The following is a 7574-nucleotide window of genomic DNA, read 5'->3' on the forward strand; positions in this document are numbered from 1 at the left end:
TTACCATGGGCACAAAATCATCTGAAACACAACCAAAACAAACAGCAAATGCATCCAACTGTCACATCCTGACCTTAGAGATCATTTTTATGTCTCCATTTGGTTTGGTCAGGGTTTGATTTGGGGTGGGTATTCTATGTTCCATTATTTGTATTTCTATGTTTTGGCCGGGTAAGGTTCTCAATCAGGGACAGCTGTCTATCGTTGTCTCTGATTGAGAACCATACTTAGGTAGCCCTTTTCCCACATGTCTTTGTGGGAAGTTGACTTTGTTTATGGCACATAGCGTTTAGCGCCACGGTTTGTTTTGTAGTGTAGTGTTTATTGTTTTGTTCGTCGTCTTTTCTAAATAAAATATGTACGATCACGACGCTGCACCTTTGTCCAGTTCTTTCAACGGCCGTGACACCAACAAGTCCGTGGAGTCACAAGCTTGACAAAGTCATTGCGTGCTATTTGTATGGTAACTTTTTACTACTTTAACACACATAAGTGAATAAGTCCCAATACTTTTTCTCCCCTAAAATGGGCGCACTACGTACATGAAGTGCTGTAATTTCTGAACAGTTTACCCAAGATAGAAAATATCCAAAAATTAAAAGCTGACAGTCTAATTGAAACTATTTTTATTTATTTTTGGGGGGGATAAACATTTTCTCCCCAATTGGTAGTTACAGTCTTGTCCCATCACTGCAACTCCCGTACGGACTCAGGAGAGGCGAACATTGAGAGAGACATATTTCCTCTGAAACACGACCTTGCCTTGACACACTGCCCACTTAACCCGCAAGTCAGCCGCACCAATGTGTCGGAGGAAACACCGTACAACTGTCGACCGAAGTCAGCGTGTATGTGCCTGGCCCCCCACAAGTAGTCGCTAGAGCGCGATGGGACGAGGACATATTGGTCGGCCAGACCCTCTCCTAACGCGGACAACGCTAGGCCAATTGTGCATCGCCTCATGAGTCTCCATGTCATGGCCATCTGTGAGACAGCCTGGGATCGAGATTAGCTTTAATATTGCAGATAGATTGTGGCTACTATTAGTGTAATTGTCTGCATCGTTTCCAATCCCCCATATATTTTTTGGGTAAATATAAATAACATAAAGTGCATTCGGGAAAGTATTCAGACTTTTCCACATTTTGTTACATTACAACCTTATTCTAAAATGTATTAAATAAATTGTTTTCCTCAATCTACACACAATACCCCATAATGACATGTAAATGTATTAAAAATATGAAACTAACATTTATTTTTACTATTTTCTACATTGTAGAATAACAGTGAAGAAACTAGGAAACTAATCAAAAACTATGAAATAACACCTGATGTAGTAACCGAAAAAGTGTTAACCAAATCAAAATATTTTTTACATTTGTATTTATTATGGATCTCCATTAGCTGCTGCCAAGGCAGTAAGGCAGTTTTTCCAATTTTAAAAACATGACAATACTTTCAAAGATTTCACAACACACTGTGTGCACTCAGGCCCCTACTCTACAACTACCACATATCTACAGTACTAAATCCATGTGAACGTGTGTATAGGACGTATGTTATCATGTGTGTATGCATGTGTCTGTACCTATGTTTGTTGCTTCACAGTACCCGCTGTTCCATAAGGTTTTTTTCCCAATCGGTTTTATAAATCTGATTTTACTGCTTGCATCAGTTGCTTGATGTGGGTGGAATAGAGTTCCATGTAGTCATGGTTCTACGTTACACTGTGCACCTCCCATGATCTGTTCTGGACTTGGGGACTATGAAGAGACCTCTTGTGGCATGTCTTGTGGGGTATTTTTTAAATTCACCTTTATTTAACCAGGTAGGCCAGTTGAGAACAAGTTCTCATTTACAACTGTGACCTGGCCAAGACAAAGCAAAGCAGTGCGACACAAAACTACAGAGTTATATGTGGGATAAACAAAAGTCCAGCAATAACACAATAGAAAAATCTATATACAGTGTGTGCAAATGAAGTAAGGAGGTAAGGTAATAAATAGGCCATAGTAGCGAAGTAATTACAATTTAGCAAATTAACACTGGAGTGATAGCTGTGCAGATGATGATGTGCAAGTAGAAATACTGGTGTGCAAAAGAGCAAAAAAAGTAAATAAAAACAATATGGGAATGAGGTAGGTGGTTGGATGGGCTATTTACAGATGGCCTGTGTACAGCTGAAGCGATCGGTTAGCTGCTCAGATAGCTGATGCTTAAAGTTAGTGAGGGAGATGTCTCCAAATTCAGCAATTTTTACAAATCATTCATTGGCAGCAGTGAACTGGAAAGGCGGCGACCAAATGAGGTGTTGGCTTTGGGGATGACCAGTGAGACATACCTTCTGGAGCACGTGCAACGGGTGGGTGTTGTTATGGTGACCAGTGAGCTGAGATAAGGCGTCGCTTTACCAAGCAATGACTTAGATGACCTGGAGCCAGTGGGTCTGGAGACGAATATGTAGCGAGGGCCAGCCGACGAGAGCATACAGGTCGCAGTGGTGGATGGTATATGGGGCTTTGGTGACAAAACGGATGGCACTGTGATAGACTGCATCCAGTTTGCTGAGTAGTGTTGGGAGGCTATTTTGTAAATGACATCACTGTTGAGGATTGGTAGAATAGTCCATTTTACGAGGGTATGTTTGGCAGCGTGGGTGAAGGAGGCTTTGTTGCGAAATAGGAAGCCGATTCTAGATTACATTTTAGATTGGAGATGCTTAATGTGAGTCTGGAAGGAGAGTTTACAGTCTAGCCAGACACCTAGGTGTTTGTAGTTGTCCACATATTCTAAGTCAGAATCGTCCAGAGTAGTGATGCAAGTCGGGCGGGAAGGTGCGGGCAGCGATCGGTTGAAGAGCATTCATTTAGTTTTACTAGTGTTTAAGAGCAGTTGGAGGCCACGGAAAGAGTGTTGTATGGCATTGAAGCTCATTTGGTGGTATCAAATCAAATGTATTTATAGAGCCTTCTTACATCAGCTGATATCTCAAAGTGCTGTACAGAAACCCAGCCTAAAACCCCAAACAGCAAGCAATGCAGGTGTAGAAACACGGTGGCTAGGAAAAACTCCCTAGAAAGGCCATAACCTAGGAAGAAACCAGGCTATATGAGGGGTGGCCAGTCCTCTTCTGGCTGTGCCGGGTGGAGATAACAGAACATGGCCAAGATGTTCATAGGTGACCACCAGGGTGAAATAATAATAATCACAGTGGATGTCGAGGGTGCAATAGGTCTGCACCTCAGGAGTAAATGTCAGTTGGCTTTTCATAGCCGATTATTCAGAGTTTCTCTACCGCTCCTGCTGTCTCTAGAGAGTTGCAAACAGCAGGTCTGGGACAGGTTGCACATCCGGTGAACAGGTCAGGATTCCATAGCCGCAGGCAGAACAGTTGAAACTGGAGGAGCAGCATTGCCACGTGGACTGGGGACAGCAAGGAGACAGGAGAAATACTCCAGATATAACAGACTGGCCCTAGCCCCCCCGACACATGAACTACTGCAGCATAAATACTGGAGGTGGGTCGGGAGACACTGTGGCCCTATCCGACAATACCCTGGGATAGGGCCAAGCAGGCAGGATATAACCCCACCCACTTTGCCAAAGCACAGCCCCCACACCACTAGAGGGATATCTGCAACCACCAACTTACCATCCTGAGACAAGGCCGAGTATAGCCCACAAAGATCTCCACCACGACACAACCCAAGGGGTGGCGACAACCTAGACAGGAAGATCACGTCAATGACTCAACCCACTCAAGTGACGCACCCCTCCCAGGTACGGCATGGAAGAGCACCAGTAAGCCAGTAACTCAGCCACTGCAACAGGGTTAGAGGCAGAGAATCCCAGTGGAGAGAGGGGAACCGGCCAGGCAGAGACAGCAAGGGCGGTTCGTTGCTCCAGTGACTTTCCGTTCACCTTCACACTCCTGGGCCAGACTACACTCAATCATAGGACCTGCTGAAGAAATGAGTCTTCAATAAAGACTTAAAGGTTGAGACCAAGTCTGCGTCTCTCATATGGGTAGGCAGACCATTCCATGAAAATGGAGCTCTATAGGATAAATCCCTGCCTCCAGCTGTTTGTTTAGAAATTCTAGGGACAGTAAGGAGGCCTGCATCTTGTGACCGTAGCGTACATGTAGGTAGTAGCGTACATGTAGGTATGTACGGCAGGACCAAATCGGAAAGATAGGTAGGAGCAAGCCCATGTAATGCTTTGTAGGTTAGCAGTAAAACCTTGAAATCAGTCCTTACCTTAACAGCAAGCCAGTGTAGAGAGGCTAGCACTGGAGTAATATGATCAAATCTTTTGGTTCTAGCCAAGATTCTAGCAGCTGTGTTTATCACTATTTGAAGTTTATTTAGTGCTTTATCCAGGTAGCCAGAAAGTAGAGCATTGCAGTAGTCTAACCTAGAAGTGACAAAAGGTTTGTTAACAGTGTCCAAAGGGCCAGATGTATGGGGAATGGTGTCGTCTGCGTAGAGGTGGATCAAGGAATCACCTGCAGCAAGAGCGACATTGTTGATATATACAGAGAAAAGAGTCGGCCCGGGGATTGAACCCTGTGGTACCCCCATAGAGACTGCCAGAGGTCCGGACAACAGGCCCTCCGATTTGACACACTGAACTCTGAGAAGTGGTTGGTGAACCAGGCGAGCCAGTCATTTGAGAAACCAAGGCTGATGAGTCTGCCGATAAGAATACGGTGATTGACAGTCAAAAGCCTAGGCCAGGTCGATGAAGACGGCTACACAGTACTATCTTTTATCGATGGTGGTTATGATATCGTTTAGTACCTTGAGCGTGGCTGAGGTGCACCCATGACCAGGTCGGAAACTGAATTGCACAGCGGAGAGGGTACGGTGGGATTCGAAATTATCAGTGATCTGTTTGTTAACTTGACTTTCGAAGGCAGGGCAGGATGGATATAGCACTGTCTGTAACAGTTTGGGTCTAGAGTGTCACCCACTTTGAAGAGGTGGATGACCGCGGCAGCTTTCCAATCTTTAAGACTCTCGGACGATACGAAAGAGAGGTTGAACAGGCTAGTAATAGGGGTTGCAACAATGGCGGCGGATAATTTTAGAAAGAGAGGGTCCAGATTGTCTAGCCCTGCTGATTTATACAGGTCCAGGTTTTGCAGTTCTTTCAGAACATCTGCTATCTGGATTTGGGTGAAGGAGAAGCTGGGGAGGATAGGGCAAGTAGCTGCGGGGGGTGCGGAGCTGTTGGCCATGGTTGGGGTAGCCAGGAGGAAAGCATTGCCAGCCGTAAATTCTCGATTATCGTGGTGACAGTTTTTCCTAACCTCAGTGCAGTGGGCGGCTGGAAGGAGGTGCTCTTATTCTCCATGGACTTTACATTGTCCAAAGACTTTTTGTAGTTAGAGCTACAGGATGCACATTTCTGCTTGAAAAAGCTAGCTTTTGCTTTCCTAACTGTCTGTGGGTATTGGTTCCTGACTTCCCTGAAAATGTGCAAATCGCAGGGACTATTCAATGCTAGTGCAGTACACCATGGGATGTTTCTGTGCTGGTCAAGGGCAGTCAAGTCTGGGGTAAACCAAGGGTTATATCTGTTCTTCGTTCTCTATTTTTTCTGGGGCATGCTTATTTAAGATGGTGAGGAAAGCACTTTTAAAGAGCAACCACGCATCCTCTACTGACGGGATGAGGTCAATATCCTTCCAGGATAAATAGGCCAGGTCCATTAGACAGGCCTGATCGCTGAATTGTTTTAGGGAGCGTTTGACAGTGATGAAGGGTGGAGATAGGGATGGTATTCTCTGGGGAATAAGAAGTGTTAGGTTTGCGCCGGACATAGCATTTTCCTTGATGGCCAAAAAGCTCAATTTTAGTCTCATCTGACTAGAGTACCTTCTTCCTATTGTTTGGGGAGTGTCCCGCATGACTTTTGATTTAATTTATTTTTACAATGCCTTTTTTTCTTGCCACTCTTCCGTAAAGCCCAGCTTTGTGGAGTGTACGGCTTAAAGTGCTTCTATGGACAGATACTCCAATCTCCGCTGTGGAGCTTTGCAGCTCTTTCTGAGTTATTATTGATCTATTTGTTGCTTCTCTGATCAATGCCCTCCTTGCCTGGTCAGTGAGTTTGGTGGGTGGCCCTCTCTTGGCAGGTTTGTTATGGTGCTAAATTCATTCCATTTTTTAATAATGGATTTAATTGTGCTCCTTTGGATGTTCAAAGTTTCTGATCTTATTTTATAACCCATCCCTGACCTGTTTGGAGAGCTCTTTGGTCTTTATGGTGCTGCTTGCTTGGTGGTGCCCCTTGCTTAGTGGTGTTGTAGACTCTGGGGCCTTTCAGAACAGGTGTATATATACTGAGATCATGTGACAGATCATGTGACACTTAAATAAAGTTCACATGTGTGCAATCTAACTAACTATGTGACTTTTGAAAGTAATTGTTTGCACCAGATCTTATTTAGGGGTGAATACATACAAGTGAATACATACAATGGGGCAAAAAAAGTATGAAGTCAGCCACCAATTGTGCAAGTTCTCCCACTTAAAAAGATGAGGCCTGTAATTTTCATCATAGGTACATTTCAACTATGACAGATGTAAAGCCATAACACATACGTTTTTCCAGCAGCAGACTATGATCGATAGTGTCAAAAGTACTGAAGTCTAACAAGACTTCCCCCACAATCATTTTATCATCAATTTCTCTCAGCCAATCATTAGTTATTTGTGTAAGTGCTATGCTTGTTGAGTTTCCTTCGCTATAAGCGTGTTGGATGTCTGTTGTCAATTTGTTTACTGTGAAATAGCATTGTATTTGGTCAAACACTATTTTTTCCAAAAGTATACTAAGGGTTGGTAACAGGCTGATTGGTCAGCTATTTGAGTCAGTAAAGGGGGCTTTACTATTCTTGGGTAGTGGAATGACTTTAGCTTCCCTCCAGGCCAGAGGGCACACACTTTATTGCAGGCTTAAATTGAAGATGTTGCAAATAGGAGTGGCAATTTAGTCTGCTATTATCCTCAATAATTTTCCATCCAGATTACCAGGCCCCGGTGGCTTGTCATTGTTGATAGACAATAATTGTCTCACCTCTTCCACACTGACTTTACGGAATGCAACAGTACAATTGTCTTTCGTAATTTGATCCGATATACTTGGATGTGTAGAGGCAGCATTTGTTGCTGACATGTCATCCCTAAGTCTACTAATCTTGCCAATGAAAAAGTCATTAAAGTAGTTGGCAATATCAGTGGGCTTTGTGGTGAATGAGCCATCTGTTTCAATGAATGTCTAGTTGGCTTTTTTCCCAACATTTAATTTAAGGTGCCCCAAAGCTTATTATCATTATTTATCTTTGTTTCATGGTATAGTTTATTTTTATTTGGTTTAGTCACATGATTTTTTATTTGCAGTACATTTGCTAATCAGTTGGGCTTCCAGACTTATTTGCCATACCTTTTGCCTCATAACCATACAATTTTTGAATTCCTCATCATCCAAGGGGATTCAACAGTTTTTACAGTCATTTTCTTAATGGGTGCGTGCTTATTAGTAACTGGAATAAGCAATTTCAT

This window comes from Oncorhynchus mykiss, chromosome 16, assembly GCF_013265735.2.
Source record: "Oncorhynchus mykiss isolate Arlee chromosome 16, USDA_OmykA_1.1, whole genome shotgun sequence".
Taxonomy (NCBI): Eukaryota; Metazoa; Chordata; class Actinopteri; order Salmoniformes; family Salmonidae; genus Oncorhynchus; species Oncorhynchus mykiss.